Genomic DNA, 18,214 nt, shown 5'->3' on the forward strand with positions numbered 1-18,214 from the left:
TGAGGAAAATACGGTGCCCCGCTCGCATCAAATAAGTCTGATGCTAGAACTACATAACTGTTGTATACAAAAATACGAAGATGAAGAAACAACAAACCCCGTTATAAAAATCTAACTTCAGTCAATTGCAATGCGCCCCGTACCACGGAAATCAAGGCGCCCCATCAACAAAGTCAACGACTAACCAATGAAATCTGAACAACTACAGCACTGGTTCGGACTGAAATTCGATTACATCGGACGAACCGGTGTTTGCAGGTAGTAAAACTATGTGTGATCTCGAAACTGCCAACATCCAGCGGCTATAAGCTGCAAGACGAAAATTTGCTTCGCCAGATAAGCGAATAGTTTTACGGATTCTTTGGCAGTGTTGTTTTGTTTTACGAGCCGTTTTTCACCCATCAATTCCTACCCGTAGTACCGCAGAGTAAACATCGGCACCGCTCGATTCGTGTTTCGCTTTGATGGCTTCGCGAGAGTTTGTTTACAAATCTTGAACTTGATCTTCTCGCTTGCACTTCTATAGGTGCCTTTGGCAGTGAGTACTAGATTGCTTCAGACGCTGGCGGCGCGTGAATCAATTTGCTCATTGGCCGCCTGTTTTGAATTGTGATGTCCGCTGAATGTGTGTGCGTGTGTGCGCCAGACTGAGACGGATGCGGCAATATCAATCACCCATGTGAACTGTATCGTTTGATGTGCAAATGGATGCTGGTTGGATTGATAGATGACGCTTGTACTAGGAAGTAAATTATCAGCGATGAATTTGGTTTAACGGAAGGAATGCAACTTTACACGGAGAACCCATCGTTTGCAATTTTGCAATGATTGTTCATTATCTTGACTGATTCTACTAAATTCAACTAATGTTGAATATTTCCATAATCACAAAAACAAATGCCATGTGCTGGTATTTTAACACTCCTAATACCAGCCTCAAAAAAGTTGGAACGGTAGCTTTGAGCTATCATAGCTCAGTTGTTACTTGACCAATTTCGATAAATTTTACATCCTCGAATTTTGTGAAGTTTGTAGATTATTTTAAGCTTTCGCATTGCCGTTTGTAATTGAATGTGTTAGTGACGGTGCAAATTATTTTAACTCCCATCTTGATGAATCTTTTGGTAGGAAATATTGAGATCTGAGATGGTTCTCGTGTGTGTCTTGTTTCGGCAATGGGCCTTGCTGGACTTTTTGGCTGCCTTTTTCGGTGTCATTGTGCTGACGGTGTCTCGTGCATTCATATCGGGAAACAATGAGACGACAGGTCCTCGATGTTGCTGTCATGTGTCTTGTTTCGGGAAGAGTTGCTCAGCAAATGATAGGAAAAGTGAACCATTCAACTTTTATATGGATGCTCTTGTATAGATACAGACATCTCGCGTTCTGATTGGCTGGTGCTGTCATGGGTTAAATCAAACAGGTTTTTCAATAGTGTACTATTGAAAAACTTCAATATTGTTGTAATACACGTTCAAGTTGAAGATTTTCGATTCTATTGGTAGTTAGATTATATAAATCCTTCTACAGATCACTGAGCTATGAGCTTTCAAAATACGAGAAAGGCAAACGCGCCATATGAATTATCCTCTTTGATACTCGTTTATACCAAACATTTCAGAAAAGTTTAATTGTGAACTATTTAAGAATATGTCACACAACTGAAAGTTTTATCATAAAATTGTGATCATATTTCCGATGGCATGTAGCAAGAATTATGTTGATTCGTTAGATATAACAGGAGATATTCACGATCAAAAACTTATCACTCTCTCAGAGGGTAAATTTTGAAAAGGCGCCCCATAGTAAAGTAAGTCGTATTCACGACAAAAAGATTTCTTGCGTCGTTACGTGACCATGGACGAAACATGAATACATCACTACACTCCAGAGTCGAAGCGGCAGGCATCTGAGTGGCGCACAGCTGACGAAAGCCATCCGAAGCGTCCGAAAACGCAGCAGTCAGCTGGGGCAAAGTCATGGCGTCAGTTTTTTGGGATACGCATGGCGTGATTTTCATTGATTACCTCGAAAAAGGTAAATCGATTTGTATCACCCTAAAAGGTGATTATGTTGAAGGATAAAAAAAAAAATTTGCAAAAAAAATGTTGTTTCCATTGTTAGTCTCGGGACTTATTGATCCATGTGTTATATATATATATATATATATATATATATATATATATATATATATATATATATATATATATATATATATATATATATATATATATATATATATATATATATATATATATATATATATATATATATATATATATATATATATATATATATATATATATATATATATATATATATATATATATATATATATATATATATATATATATATATATATATATATATATATATATATATATATATATATATATATATATATATATATATATATATATATATATATATATATATATATATATATATATATATATATATATATATATATATATAAAGTTATATACATATATATGAAGCTGTCAATCATTACGAGCTAACTTATGAGCTACTATGATTCATGCTGCATGAATAGTTTCGTCAGTGCGGGTGGTAAATCCATGAAAAATTAACAAGTTTCTATATAGGGGTGCAAATTAGAAACTCAAGAAAAATACACGTAAAAATGTGGTCAGGTTTTGAACAATTACAGCTCAGTCAATTTTGTATCAATTATTAATATTATATCACCATTTGATTGAAAATATTTCTACGTATTGATTTGAATGTTCATAGGCATGTATTTTTAATTGTGTATCATTGAAATGTTGATTAATAGCTAACAGTGTCCTATTTTGTCTGCAAAAAATTTCCGGCATACCGGATTTCCCTGCCATAGTCGACGGTTTTGAAGAAGTAAGCGATATATCAAAGAGGAAGCAGCGCTCTGATTGGTCAATCGATGCAAAAGCGAAGCTGTTGGAAGCACGCGAAGCTATAAATATAAGCAAAATTATAGCTAACGTTTCAGTCCTACACGTAGCTAGAGGTGTGCAAAACAGCTCATTTTGGTGAACAGCTCCGAACCGATCAGCTCACCAAAGTGAATCGATTCGATGTGTCAGCTCATCAGCTCTTTTATTTTGAACTTAAGGTTCATTTTGTGCGCCGTTTTTCTTATGCACCGGTTTTTTTTCAAATGCATAATCGAAATTGAATCATTGATTTGCAATGATGCAATGAATGCCATGCGAAATAATTTATCTTTAATTGATGTCGACTAAATTGAATCTCTTAAAGAGCCGAAGATCCGATCAGCTCGTAGCGTGTTCCCTGCGTCATAATGCAGTGAACTGGGTAGCAAATGAGTGAGCTGGTGAGCTGCGGTTCCTTTGAAAAGAGCTGTGAGCTGTCAGCTCACTTCAATGATTCGATTCACTGGAACAGCTCAGGAGCGAATTGCCCATCTCTACACGTAGCTTGCTAGAGGTAGGTTGTTGCTAGACAGCAAGACAAAAAATGCCATAAAACGATTTGAAGCTTTATGCTTATGACAGACATGTGATTTTCGTATCACTGTACACCATGAAATCACATGTCTGTCACCCTGAATCACGGTGGTATCACGCGAGCATCATGATACAACGGTGATTTCCGTACTACGGTCATTCATCGTTGTACTGCGCAAATTCACATCACTGTTTACTGCTACCAGCGCCATTGGCGAGCGATGGTGAACTCATGGAACAATATTTCCTTCTTCTGAGCTTGATGCTAATAAACAACCATCGTCATATTTTGAAAAAAATCTCGATAAAATGCTAACAAGCAGCATAAAACTTATATACTTTGTAGCATATTTTCAAAAAGCAGTCAAACCAAGAAATATTCATTAATTTGGTGAAGTTTTGAAATACAAATAAGGAAAACAATTTATTCATATTTGCACAAAAAATCAGCACTATTTTTTTTTTTATTTTTTTTTTTTTATTGCCCACCACACTCCCTCACACCAAAAAGCTCAACAAGGAGCCCCCTGGTAATGGACGCAACTAATCTCAGTTCATTAACACTGGCAAAATTTTAATACTAACAAAGAAAAACAAGAAGAACTGAGATTAAAACAATTTATTCTAAGATGTGCAATTAACTAATATATTGGTGTGGAATCCCAGTGGAAATAAGTTTCCTTTTAAGGGATCCACGTTTAATATCTAACATTGAATAATATAATACTGTTGACGTTTAACTAACATTGATATACAGATAGATTACGATTGTTTAAACTTTACGCTTATTGTATAAAAATTTCATTCAGTCTTTGTCTAAAGTAGTGCTTCAATCTAGATCTAAATATGGTACGGATGTTGATTTGTTGTATGTCAAGAGGAAGTGCATTAAATTTTGAAGGACCGACTAACAGAATACGCCTTTGGCCCAGAGTTGTGGTTGTTCGAATGCGTTGCAAGTGGCCATTACGGCGCGTCGCGTACAAATGGTTTGGAGTTGAAAACTGTATGTTACGATGTGTCGTGGCATGCAAGGTGTCATGAACGAACAACAAGGTTTGCATGTCACATAAGTAAGCTATTGGTAGAGCATTATGAGCTTGGTCGGAGTACAATGAAATTGTAGAGAACAGCAGAGGTCTATTAAAAATAGTTTTAAGACACCTATTCTGAAGAGTTTGTAATTTTTTCAGATAAGAGCTAGCTGCACGGCCCCAGACCGATACAAGATAATTAAGTTGTGAGTGAATATAAGCATAGTAATAGCTCAAAAGTGCACGCCGAGGAACATATGATCGCATTCTCCACATGATACCACAGGAAGATGCGACACGCTTTTCAACAAAACTTATATGATGAGTCCAAGATAACGTAGGGTCAAGATGTATGCCCAGGCATTTAAAGCATTTTACATTTTCAATCACGTAATCTGTTAGCTTCGGGTTGTCATGAATTGGTAACACTTTTCGCATGGAACGAAAAACCATATATTTCGTTTTGAGTAAATTCAATGACAATAAATTAGCGTTGAAATATTTGTCAAGGACATCTAGGTCACTGTTCATCGAGCTTATAATGGTACTGATATTATGATGGGGATAGAATAAGGCTGTATCATCGGCAAAGAGTCTTGGAGTACCGTTAAGATTCAAGTTGCCTAAATCATTTATGTATAAGAGAAATAATAAAGGTCCTATATTACTACCTTGTGGTACACCAATTTTCGTAGGAGCGAGGTTGCTACGTTCCCCATCAATGGATACAAATTGTTGCCTATTTGTCAAGTAACTACGAATAACGCTGTTTGCAATGCCTCTGATACCATAACATTCGAGCTTTTCGAGTAAAATCGTGTGGTTTAACGTGTCAAAAGCTTTTTTAAGGTCAAGAAATAAGGCACCGACAACATTCCTACGATCTATTTCACTCATTATCTTGTCAACTAGTTCTATAATAGCAGTTTGTGTGCCAGAACCTTGTCTAAAACCGTATTGAAATTGGTAGAAGACGCTATGTTTATTTAAAAAGTCAAGCAATCTGGTGACTAATAGTTTTTCAAAAATTTTGTTAAAGACGGATAATGTAGATATGGGACGATAATTATTACAATCACAACGATTACCGGACTTATATATAGGAATGACTTTAGAGATTTTTAGACAATCGGGATAATAACCGGACAGAATAATTTCATTAAAACATTTAGAGAGAATCCTAGAAAACGTTGTACAATTTTCTTTCAGTAAACTAGCTGATATACCATCGGAACCACTGCCTTTGTTATTATCTAAGCTGTGTATCAGCAATGTAACTTCGGCGATTGACGAGGGACGTAAAAATATTGAGTCACCAACACAACGAACATTTCTTAAAGGATTAATGCTAGTATTAGTTGGAATATTATTTGCTAGTTTTTGTCCAATGCTAGAGAAATAGTCATTAAAGGTCTGACATATTTCTTCACAATCAACAATTCTTCTACCATTTTCTATGAGGTTTATCTTATCGTTTTTCTTGGTTAAGCCGAATGAGTTTTTCAAATTTTTCCAAAATTTTGAGTGAGGTGTATTGGTAAGCAAGTTTTCGTAAAACAATTGTTTACTCTTTTTTTTTTCAAAGTATCAACTTTTTTAGAGATATGTAGAAGCATTTGCTTGAGATGTAAATCTGTCGGATTACTTTTGACGCGCTGAAGATAGTTACTCTTTATTTTCATCAGAGTCCAAAGGTCAAAAGACATCCAAGGACAGTAAGAACCCTTCACTTTGATATTTTTTGTTACTGTTCTGCTATAACGCTCAAGTAAGTGATTGTATGTATACATTATTGATTGGAGTATAGATTCTGCATTTTCATTTATATCAATACTGTTCATAAAATTTGAAAATTCGCGATTAATTTGACGACGATTAATGACCTTTTTTGTCAGTAACATTGGATCCTTTTCAACAAAAAGCTCAATAGTTGATAATACTTGTGAATGATCACTAAGGTTATTAAAAATAGTGTCATTTCGTACTCGATTTACGTCGTCAAGTTTACATAAAACATGGTCAAGTATGTTGTTACTAGTTGGTCTGGTAGGAAAACAGTTTGTACAAATAAAACTGTAAGAACCTAACAGTGCCCTATATCTTGTCACAATGTTGTAGTTAATCATATTAACTGGGACATTCACATCACCTACAATAAAGCACGAACGTTTAGGTTGGACTTCATACATTAAGCTTTCTAAATATACAAAAAAATCATTAAAGTCAAAACTGGGCGGGCGATATACTCCATGAACATCATAAAACTGTCCTTTGACACACAGTTCAATGTGTATGTGATGGAACCCATCAAGAGTATGAACTTTAATAAGTCTATGTTGAATGTTTTGTTTCACGTATACAGCTAAACCACCACTGGTGTGATTCCTGCAAGCAAAATAGGCTCTATATTGTGGTATTTCGTGAAGGATGCAGTTTTCGTTTTTAAGCCATGTCTCTCCAATAACGATAACATCTATAGAAGTTTTACAATTTTCTAGGTCCTGTAGAATTACGTCAAACTTGGACAGTTCATTTATACCTCTAACATTCCACTGTAAAATTTTTAACGTTTGTTTATCATTACTAACGTAGCTATCATTGAAATTATAAATATTGTCGTGGGAGAAGTTTTTCTGATTTGTGTTGTCCATTTAATTAATTAAAATATAAAAGTAAAAAAAAGAGTTGAAAAAGTTAAAAAGTTAAAAAAGTTAAAAAGTTAAATAAACAATATTCAATTTCTTTTTCGTTTAGGAGCTATTTGTTCTGGCGAAGAGACAACAGAATTGTCTAGTTTATATAGACTAATAATGCGTGCAATGTCTAGTTTACAATTAATTTTGTCTATTTTTGAATTATCTGTTTTTTTCACCAAGATTATCCCACCGCGACCAGGCCATACATATTTAATATTCAATGACCTCTGCTGTTCCCGCATTTCCCTTAGTAACTCCAAGGAGCAAGCCGACAACTCTTCACGAATTGCGACTCTCATCTCTCTACCATTGATATTCAATGAACTGTCTACTGCCGTTGCAAGCAAGGGACCATACTCCTGCTTCTTGTTTAGCAACGCATCTTTCATAATTTCCGTTTTGAAAGCAACTCTAATTGGAACAACAGCATTATTATGTTTGTTGTTCGGATATAACCTGGACGAGGAGACAATACAGTCCTGAGACATATTTACACCGATACATTTAAAAGTTTTCAACACAAGCTCCGTAACATTTTCATTGGGGAGAGAGGGCAATCCAAGTATCATCGCGTTGTTTGCAACTGACTTTTTATTTTCTCTATCGAAATTCATTTCAAGTTTATTCACAATAGCTGTCAGTGATGACTGCGATTGTTTTAATTTTTCAATTTCTAATTGCAGGCGAGCATTCTCAGTTTTCAAGTCTTTGAAATCCTTTGCAATAGCATCGAATTTCTCCGACAAAAAGTTTTGAGAAGACTCCACAGCACTAGTTATGGTTTTGACCTCTTCCCGTACATGCTGCATTTGTGCAGATACAGCATTTGATATAGTTGTATTAAGTTTGCTAGTTATTGAGGATATGAGAGATTTTTCATTTTTCTGCATATCAAAAATTCGTTTATAAATATCTGAACATTTTATCGAACAAAAATAAGGATGCTGCTTAGCTCGCCTGGCTGCAACACCTGTAATACCACGGCATTTCAGATGAGCAGAGGCAAAGCAGTACATGCAAGTGAGAAGGTCACTTTTGTTGGTGTCTTCCTGATGACAAATGCCACAAGTGTCATCATAATTCACGTCTTCACAATCCATTTATATATTCCAATACTAGATCGGGCACGAAAAAAAACGGAGGAAACAAATAACGAGACAAAATGAAATAGTTATTACAATTATTTAAATCTAACAGATGCACATCAAAAAGGTAAAAAAAACCCTATAGAGGGAAAAAAACCAACTACTAAAAAGTAATATATATTCTAAAGCAAATATGAGTAAACTGTCGAAGCGGACAAACCGCCCAACTCGGGTGCAGGCACAGTCCAGTTGTTCACAGAATAAATGAAGCAACACCTACCTTAAGTAAACATGCAGCATGCGGCGTGTCAGACCATCAACAGCACCACCACTACTATTGAGTAATTGTTTTCTATTCAATGACAAGTAAGATTATTTTTTTTTTTTTCATAAATACGTTTATTTCTTAAGGCAGTTTACATAAGTTTTTCTTCGCCGTAGCATCACTTTTACATAATATTCTTATCCTAATTTAATTCTAACATAGTCACAACGTTTTGAATTTATTAAAACATATTCACTTATAGCTTAAATATCATCTTAGGTAACTCGTCATTAATTATGAAATCTACTCGGAAATATTATTTGAACCAAACGATTAACTTCTATAAATTATAAAATAAGCTGTTATTTTCAGACATTTTGTTGATAATTTCATAAACTGTTTCGAGTTTGTTTGTATCATTACATAATTTTTATTCTAATTTAGCTATTGGTTGAACTCATGGACGCAGCTGGGATCAGAACTAAGTCTTAAAAGGGGCCTTTATTAAATTGAAATACCAATTTTCTTTATGAAATGATAAATAAGTTTCATGTATGAAAGGTCACGACAAGCAAGAATGTCTCGAACTGGGATATTGGATAGTCTACCTTGGGTACGCAAAGAATTTATTAGTTGAGATCTGACATCACGATACTCCACGCATGTCCAAACGACATGATCAATATCCCGATAACCTTCTCCGCAAGCACAATGATTAGTCTCGGAGAGCCCAATTCGAAGGAGATGTGCATCTAACGTGTAGTGATTGGACATGAGTCTGGACATCATACGAATGAAATCCCTACTCACATCCAGTCCCCTGAACCATGCCTTTGTCGATATTTTCGGAATAATTGAGTGCATCCACCGACCCAGATCATCTCTATCCCAAGATGCTTGCCAGCTGGCAAGTGTTCTTTGGCGAGACGAGCTATAGAATTCGTTGAAAGCAATCGGTCGCTCATAAATTTCACCCTCAATAGCACCACGTTTGGCTAAAATATCGGCTCTTTCATTGCCAGGAATGGAGCAATGAGCCGGGACCCAGACTATAGTGATTAGATAATTATTGTTCAATATGTCGTTCAGGCACTGTTTTATTTTGCCCAGGAAAAACGGTTCAGTCTTGCCAGTCATGTTTGAGCGAATGGCTTCAATTGCACTCAGACTATCTGTGAAGAGGAAATAATGGTTTGGAGATAATGTGACGATTACACTCAAACTATAATGAACTGCTGCTAGCTCTGCTATATAAACAGATGCAGGTTCTTGAAGCCTAAATGAGGCCGAAACATTATTGTTGAACATACCAAACCCTGTCGCTTCTTCAATTCGCGATCCGTCCGTGTAAAACATTTTCTCAGAGTCAATATGCCTGAACTTACTTGAAAATATTTTTGGGATTTCCGTCGAGCGTAGATGATCCGGGATTCCACGCACTTCGCGCTGCATGGATGTATCGAAAAATAAAGTTGAGTCAGGGGCACTTAGGATGCTGACACGGATAGGAATGTATCTTGAAGGGTTGATTTCCTGTGACATATGGTTAAAATATACTGTCATGAATTTTGTTTGAGATCGAAGCTCGACTAGTCGTTCGAAATTATTAATTACCATGGGATTCAGCACCTCACATCTTATTAGCAGGCGTGATGAAAGCTCACAAAATCGATCTTTTAATGGAAGAACTCCCGCCAGAACTTCAAGACTCATTGTATGTGTCGAATGCATGCAGCCTAAGGCAATTCGCAAACAACGGTACTGAATTCGCTCAAGTTTGATAATATGAGAGTTTGCAGCGGAACGAAAACAAACGCATCCATATTCCATCACTGAAAGTATCGTTGTTTGATACAATTTTATTAGATCTTGCGGATGAGAACCCCACCAAGATCCTGTTATTGTTCGAATAAAATTTACTTTTTGTTGGCATTTCGTTATCAGATACCTAATGTGTCCTCCCCACGTGCATTTGGAATCAAACCACACCCCGAGGTATTTAAAAGTTAAAACCTGTTTGATCATTCTTCCCATCATATGGAGCTGAAGCTGCGCGGGATCATGCTTTCTTGAAAAGACGACTAACTCTGTTTTCTCCGCAGAGAATTCGATACCCAGATGAACAGCCCAAACGGACAAGTTATCTAAGGTATCTTGCAATGGTTTATGCAGATCAATAGCTTTGGGTCCAGTAACTGAAACCACGCCATCATCTGCCAATTGTCTTAGTGTACATGGGGTTTCTAGACAGCTGTCAATGTCATTCACGTAAGAATTATAAAGGAGCGGACTGAGGCATGAGCCTTGCGGTAGACCCATGTAGCTAATTCTGAATGTTGTCAAATCGCCATATGAAAAATGCATGCGTTTCTCTGACAAAAGGTTGTGCAAATAATTATTTATAACCGCTGGGAGTCCATGTTGGTGGAGCTTGTCTGAAAGAACATCAATGGAAACTGAATCAAATGCTCCTTTAATGTCTAAAAATACAGATGCCATTTGTTGCTTTTGAGCGAAGGCAATTTGGATGTCAGACGAAAGTAATGCAAGGCAATCATTCGTCCCTTTATTTCTACGGAAGCCAAACTGAGTATCTGATAACAAACCGTTCGTCTCGACCCAAGTGTCGAGACGTCGTAGAATAATTTTTTCGAACAATTTTCTGATGCAGGACAACATCGCAATGGGTCTATATGAGTTGTGATTGGAAGCTGGTTTCCCCGGCTTTTGAATGGCGATAACTTTCACTTGTCTCCAGTCAGGTGGAACAATATTTTGCTCAAGAAACTTGTTGAACAATTCCAACAAACGTCTTTTTGCGAGGTCGGGCAGATTCTTCCCCAAGTTGAATTTAATTCTGTCCAACCCAGGAGCGTTATTGTTACAAGACAAGAGTGCTATAGAAAATTCCATCATTGAAAATGGGTTATTAATAAAACCATTATTTGGAGGAGATTCCCGTATAATGCTCTGTGTAGGAACAGAATCTGGACAAACTTTCCTCGCAAAATCAAATATCCATCGATTCGAGTACTCCTCACTCTCATTTCCTACGTTACGATTCCTCATTCGTCTGGCCGTGTTCCAAAGAGTGCTCATTGAGGTTTCTCTTGACAAACCTTCGACAAAATGTCTCCAATAGCTACATTTTTTGGCTCGAAGTATGCTCTTGTACTTGGTTTCTAAAACCATAAGTTTTTCAAAATTCTGAGGAGTTCCTCCTCCCCGTTTTAGAAACGTCTTGCAAGCATTTTGTTTTGCGAGTTTAGCCTCTGAGCACTCTTTGTCCCACCAGGGGTTGGGAGGCCTTCTGTTAGTCGTTGGCCCAGGAAAGCGTTTAGTTTGGGATTGTTCTGCTGCCTCCAGAATCGAACAAATGAGGAAGTCATATTCTTCAAGTGGAGGGAGCTCTTCCATTGAATTCAAAATACTAGAGATACTAGTTTGGTATTTAATCCAGTCGATATTTTTGTCAAATCATATGGAATACTAGCTGAAGTAGCAATGCAATTGCTATTGCTAATTGAGATGATGATTGGTAAATGATCGCTACCGTGTAAATCAGGCAATATTTTCCAGGTGCAATCTAGTCGTATTGATGTTGAGCAAAGAGATAGATCTAATGCACTTGGGCGTGCAGGAGGTCTTGGGATCCGTGTCATGCTACCCATATTTAATACCGTCATGTTAAAATTGTCACAAATGTTTTGTATTAAAGATGATCTGCTATCATTGTAAACGGAACCCCACATCATTCCGTGCGAATTTAAATCCCCCAGAATCAATCGTGGAGCAGGAAGGGCTTCAACCATTTCATTAAGCTGTCGCTGTCCAACTTGTGCTTTTGGAGGAATATAAACCAAAGCTATGCAAATATCTTTGCCTTTAATGTTTATTTGGCAAGCAACAACTTCTATACTAGAAGTTGAAGGAATGTTTAATCTATAAAAGGAATAGCATTTCTTAATTCCCAAAAGCACTCCACCATACGGAGAGTCTCTATCGAGACGTATAATGTTAAAGTCATTAAAATTTAAGGCTACGTTTGATGTAAGCCATGTTTCACACAAAGCAAATACATCACATTTTTGACTATGCAACAAAACCTTAAATGAATCAAGTTTTGGCATGATGCTTCGACAATTCCACTGCAGGACAGTGATTGTATCATTTGCGGCGGGTGATAAATTATCCATCAAAAGATACAAAACCAGAAACAATTGGCCATTGAGCTGATAACTGCTTCAAAAAGGTTCTAGCTATTGGAAGGAATGCCATTATGAGGGTCTTTAAGGGTTCAGATATATTGAATGCTGAGAAAATCCATTCAACAATTTCCGAAAACTTCAATAATCCTGTTGGAGGCTGTAAAATGGAGCCCACAGGATTATTATCTTTTTCTGTGCTAGATCCTGGATTGATTTGTGAATTTGACAAACCAGGAGGCACAGTCTTTGGTTTTGACTTTTTTTGTTTAACACGGGGATCTTTTTTTGAAGATGAAATTTTAGGTGTCTTTTTTGGTAATTTGGAAGAAGACTTCTTTCTCTTAACTGACCCTTGGGTAGTGATAAACGAATTACCTTCACTATTTTCGTCAGAGTCAGAGTCCTCTGGTTCCTCTAGATTTGAAAACCCGTTTTCGGTTTCCAAAGGGGGGACATCAATGACCGATTTAAGCATTTCTGCATATGTGCGCTTAGACCGTGCTTTTAAAGAAAGCTTAATTTTGTCTTTGTGTACTTTAAATGCAGTGCATACTGAAATATCCTCATGAGGACTTTCCCCACAATAAATACATTTTTCAATTTCCTTGTTGCAATCATTATCTTTATGAGGCCCTTCACACTTCATACATTTTGGTTTATTACTACAGTAAGTAGTTGTGTGGCCGAATTTTTTGCAGTTCGTACAATTCATTACATTTGGAACAAAAAGCCGAACAGGGAGGCGAATTTTATCGACATAGACATGGGACGGCAACGCAGACCCGGCAAATGTCACTCGAAACGAGTCTGATGGGCGATAAACTTTTTTTCCCTCTTCATGAACTACTGAGTACAGTTGTTTGCACTCCAGAATTTTCACACCCTCAAGCATAGAGTTCTTGAAACGACCAACACCATGCTTGAGTAAATCATCTACCGAAAGACTCGCTTCGGTAACAACACCGTCAATTTCGACATCTTTGGAGGGTATGTAAACTTTATACTCTTTAATGAAATGTTCCGAAGAGACAATATCATTCGCGTGTTTCAAATTATTTACCACAACACGAATTTTATCGTTATTTACTTTTATGATCTCTTTGATTGAAGAGTATCGTGATGTCAAACCTTTATTAATTTGTAAAATGTTTAATGGCTTTGATATACGTCTAAAAAAGACTCCTGATATTTTTTCGTTCGTGGGGGTATCGGATTCATGCTAGGATTTACGTCCATGGATTCATCCATCACATTAAAATTTGTAATCAAACTTTAAAATAAAAAATGAAACCAACACTACACAGTACTCAATCAAAAGGAAAAGAAAAAACTTCTACCTTGAAATTGTTGTCTATCTCCGTTGCACTGCCGTGTAGATCCTCGTTGCTCTAGATGTTCTTGTTGGATGTATCTGGACGTTGATACAATGCTGAAGCTCACTGTAGCGATAGAATATGATGTAATGCTACTGCTACCTGACATCCAGCACCACTCGAATTCCGATTTGCTTTCGTCTTCGCCAGCTGTAACCAGCGCAGGTCACCGGTGTATACCTGCGTGTTGTATGGCAGTGGAAAGACCGAGTTGTCTTGTCTCCTTCTTCCTAGTGCTCCGCACCGAAATGCTTCTGCACCGAAGTGCCTTCGCACCGGTGTGCCTTTGCACTCTCCTGCTTCTGTGTGTCTTTGCACTCTTCTTCTTCGATGTGCCTTTGCACTCTCCTGCTCAGCACTTGTGGCTGTATATTGTGGCCTGGGTAAAGCTTGGGAAACGCCCTTTGTTGTTTCCTTCACCAGCTTGGCTCTCTTATGCAGCACGACTATACGTTTTAACGGCTGCTGCCAACAGGTCTCTACCTGTAGTTCAACCGTTGTCGTATTTAACGCGTGTAAACTAACCAGCGTTATTAAACTGTACGCTTCTATACACAACCTTCTCGGTTGAACGGCTATTACTGAATGAAGTAAGATTATTGTTGAAATGGATTTAAAAACATAATGATTCATATTTTGAATGCACATGTGATAATAATAAAAGATAAATATCCAATACATGAATAAACCAATTGTGTAATCATCCTGTTTATTGACCTATCAAAATTCCATTTATAACATTGGTCCCCTATATTCACTTCTGGAAACACTAAACCTTCTTATTACTTCGTCTTGTGTCATCGGGTTGAATGCCGTTTGATGGAAAGAAAACTTGTTTTTAAATTGTTTAGAAAGAGTCTTATTTTGGGTATGAATAGAGAGAACAGCGAATCATGTCTTTCAGTGTGAGTAAATTGAAGCAGAACACGTACCAAGTTACATATTCAATTTAAGAAATACTTGTAATAGTTTTCAGTGTTACTTCATAAATATAGCATAACAACTTTAAACTTCTCAAAATCCTAATAAAACCATTATCAGATTATATTCCAGTGTAGCAGACCGTTTTTCATAAGATTTATGAAGTACTTTGCTATTATATAATAGCATCAAACCTATGTCAAATCTATTTCGGAATGATTTAAAATTCAAGAAGGTTTTAAATTCAGTTTTATAATGGACATAATCCTTTTTATGAAAATTTCGTGATGAATTAACTGTTACGTTGACAGAATTTTCCTGAAATATGTGTGTGCCGTGCCGTTTCTGATGGTTACATACTAATAATATCTTAGATTTATTTACTATTTTGAGACTCAATCTTAATAGTTTATGCGCTCTTATTTTTATCGTGAATATGCGGGTGAAAAAGGAATTATGACTGAACACTTTGAAATTTATGCGGATTTGGCAAAAGTTGGTAAGATTTACAAACAAAATTTAGTGATTCATCACCATTTTGGTAGAAATCAGCGTCGTTGCAAAAAAAATAGTGCTCGTGTTCCGAAAATTAGTTCTAAAAGCCTTTCATATTTCCTCCATTCTATATTTATATTTGCTTTTTATTTTTATCAGTGAATGTTACGGTAGAACATCAAAATTCTAATTTTCTCTAATGCTAATTACATTTAAACAATGAAGGAAAAAATCCTGTATCCCAGAACAAACATGTCAAAAATGTACCTTAAAATCATAAAAATTGATATGAGTGATACTGTCATCCAATGAACACTCACACACAAATAGTTTAATAGCTAAGAGAGACATTGATTATATCTGTCATAAATTAGTTGCTAGTAATCATCTTCAAACAACAAAAATTTTTGGTTTCTATATTGTCGATCATCGGAGCTGGGAAATTAAGCTAAATTTTGAGTTTTTTCGTTTCACAGTACATTCATTCTGTGCGCAAAACATGTCTGTCACCTCATCGTTGTACGCGTACAACGTTGTACAGAAATCATTGTACGGAAATCACATGTCTGTCAGCGGTATTAATTGCTATGCTCTGATCTTGTGTCATGAAAGATTGGATGAAATCCCATGTTATGTCGTTTCGCCTGAGAAATTGACAACTACCCCAGGGTAAATTTTGAGTGCATAAGATTAATTTCTTATTTACATAAGATGAACTCGATTGATAATCAGAAAAAGTTTATCGCTTCAACCGAAATCGCAGAATGGTAGTAATGGTAGATAAACGCTATAAAAATAACTACTTGCTTACAAAATTTGAACACAAGCTTGGCGATAAGAAGCTTAAATATCGATATCTGCATCGCAAGCATGTACAAACATATAATTGCATACATTTGGGCTATTGATGTAATTTCGTCAGCTACAAAACAAATACAAATCACGACAAATAGAGTCTATATTCTGGGTTCGCGTATTCGGTGGTGGTTCCAAATAAAGATCAATCTAAGCAGACTCGTGCATTGGATTCAAAAGTGTGACGATTAATTGAAAATGTCGATCATTAGGAATTTTGGTGGCCTTGTTCCACATCAATGGCTCGAACAACCCCTTGGGGCTGATCCTTGTAGTTTTTTTAAATGCAAAGGTTATAGCCGAAGTTTTTGTTGTTATGATTTACGGGCCAAACAATACAAAATGCTTCAAGACAAAGGTTTCGTGGGATGCCCGTTGATAACTCCAGTAACGGGTCTCAATGCTTCAAAAAGTTTGTAGTTTTTGTAAAGTATTGTTTGAATCTTTTGTGAAAATGCAAAATTAGAAGATTAGATTCAATGTGCGAATGTTTTAGTTAGTTTTCTGATCGGTGAATTTCTGTCTGAAAGTTTGAGAGTCAGTTTCAGTCGCAATTTTCGAAACTTCGATTTTTTTCCAACACTGATCGTAACTATTTCACTAATGGTTTATCTCTTGTATCTTTTGAACCGTTCTGAGCAACGATAGCACTATTCATCTAAGCTCCACTTTTCATCTCATATACTGAAACCATAAGTTAAAGTAAGGTCTGCTGTCTCTGTTCAATCCATTGGATCCAAGACAGGGATGGAAATAGATGCATTCGCTTCAAGTTTTCGCAATGCCATAACAGTAGTATTGGACAATTGTCGAACTATTTTCTCTGTGGTATTGCTTCTTAGTGCCGAAGAGAAGATATTTTATTAGATTCCTTCACAATTCATTCATTAAAAGACGACCCAAAATAACACACTTATTAGATGACTACTGTTACTATAACACTATTCAATGGTACTGGTTGGAAATAGACGATCTTCTCATAACAAAAAAGAAATGAATAATTCAAGTGTTTTTATCTAAGCCCTAAAATTTATTTCCTAATATTTCTTCCATTAGTTTTATATTTCTCCATGCAATAAAAAGTTATACGCCAAAGAAAGGTTTGCGTTCAGCTTTCAGTACATTCTTCATGAGAAGTTTGGTGACTTGTTCCTTATTTCGGGAACTGCGCAGGTCATGTAATGATATATGTTTCCATCTATCACACACACACACACACACACACACACACACACACACACACACACACACACACACACACACACACACACACACACACACACACACACACACACACACACACACACACACACACACACACACACACACACACACACACACACACACACACACACACACACACACACACACACACACACACACACACACACACACACACAAATTGCATTTTACAGGTGACTTCATCCATTATACGATGTAATTTATAAAACCTAATTTTTCAAATGACGGAAAATTTCATTTGTAATGAGATAATGTTAGATTAGCTTGAATTTCACTGGTTTCGACTGTAACTTGAATTCTGCTAGCGGTGCGACTGTATGCAATTAAATACACCTTTCACCAACCATGCAGATGTGTGCTTCGGTGGTTCAGTCGATCAACGGACGTACTTTGTGGTCAAAAGATTCTCGGTTCAAGTCGTGCGGTGCTCGCAATCAGTGTTCATTTTTTTATTCAATTCATGGATTTATGTGCATCTAATAAGATGTAAAATTACAGGATTTTTTCAAGTGCAAGAAAACATTTTTGACCGAATATCGCTTTTTTAGTGTTTTTCATAATACGCACAGTAGA

The 18,214-nt window shown here is 36.4% G+C and overlaps 1 protein-coding gene across 2 annotated transcripts in view; it reads left to right on the forward strand.

Moving 5' to 3' along the window:
- The window catches only part of LOC131432350 (uncharacterized), a 370,503-nt gene that overhangs the window by 31,941 nt on the left and 320,348 nt on the right, over positions 1-18,214 (forward strand). The gene's annotated exons all lie outside the window — the stretch shown is intronic.

Source organism: Malaya genurostris, chromosome 2, assembly GCF_030247185.1.
Source record: "Malaya genurostris strain Urasoe2022 chromosome 2, Malgen_1.1, whole genome shotgun sequence".
NCBI lineage: Eukaryota > Metazoa > Arthropoda > Insecta > Diptera > Culicidae > Malaya > Malaya genurostris.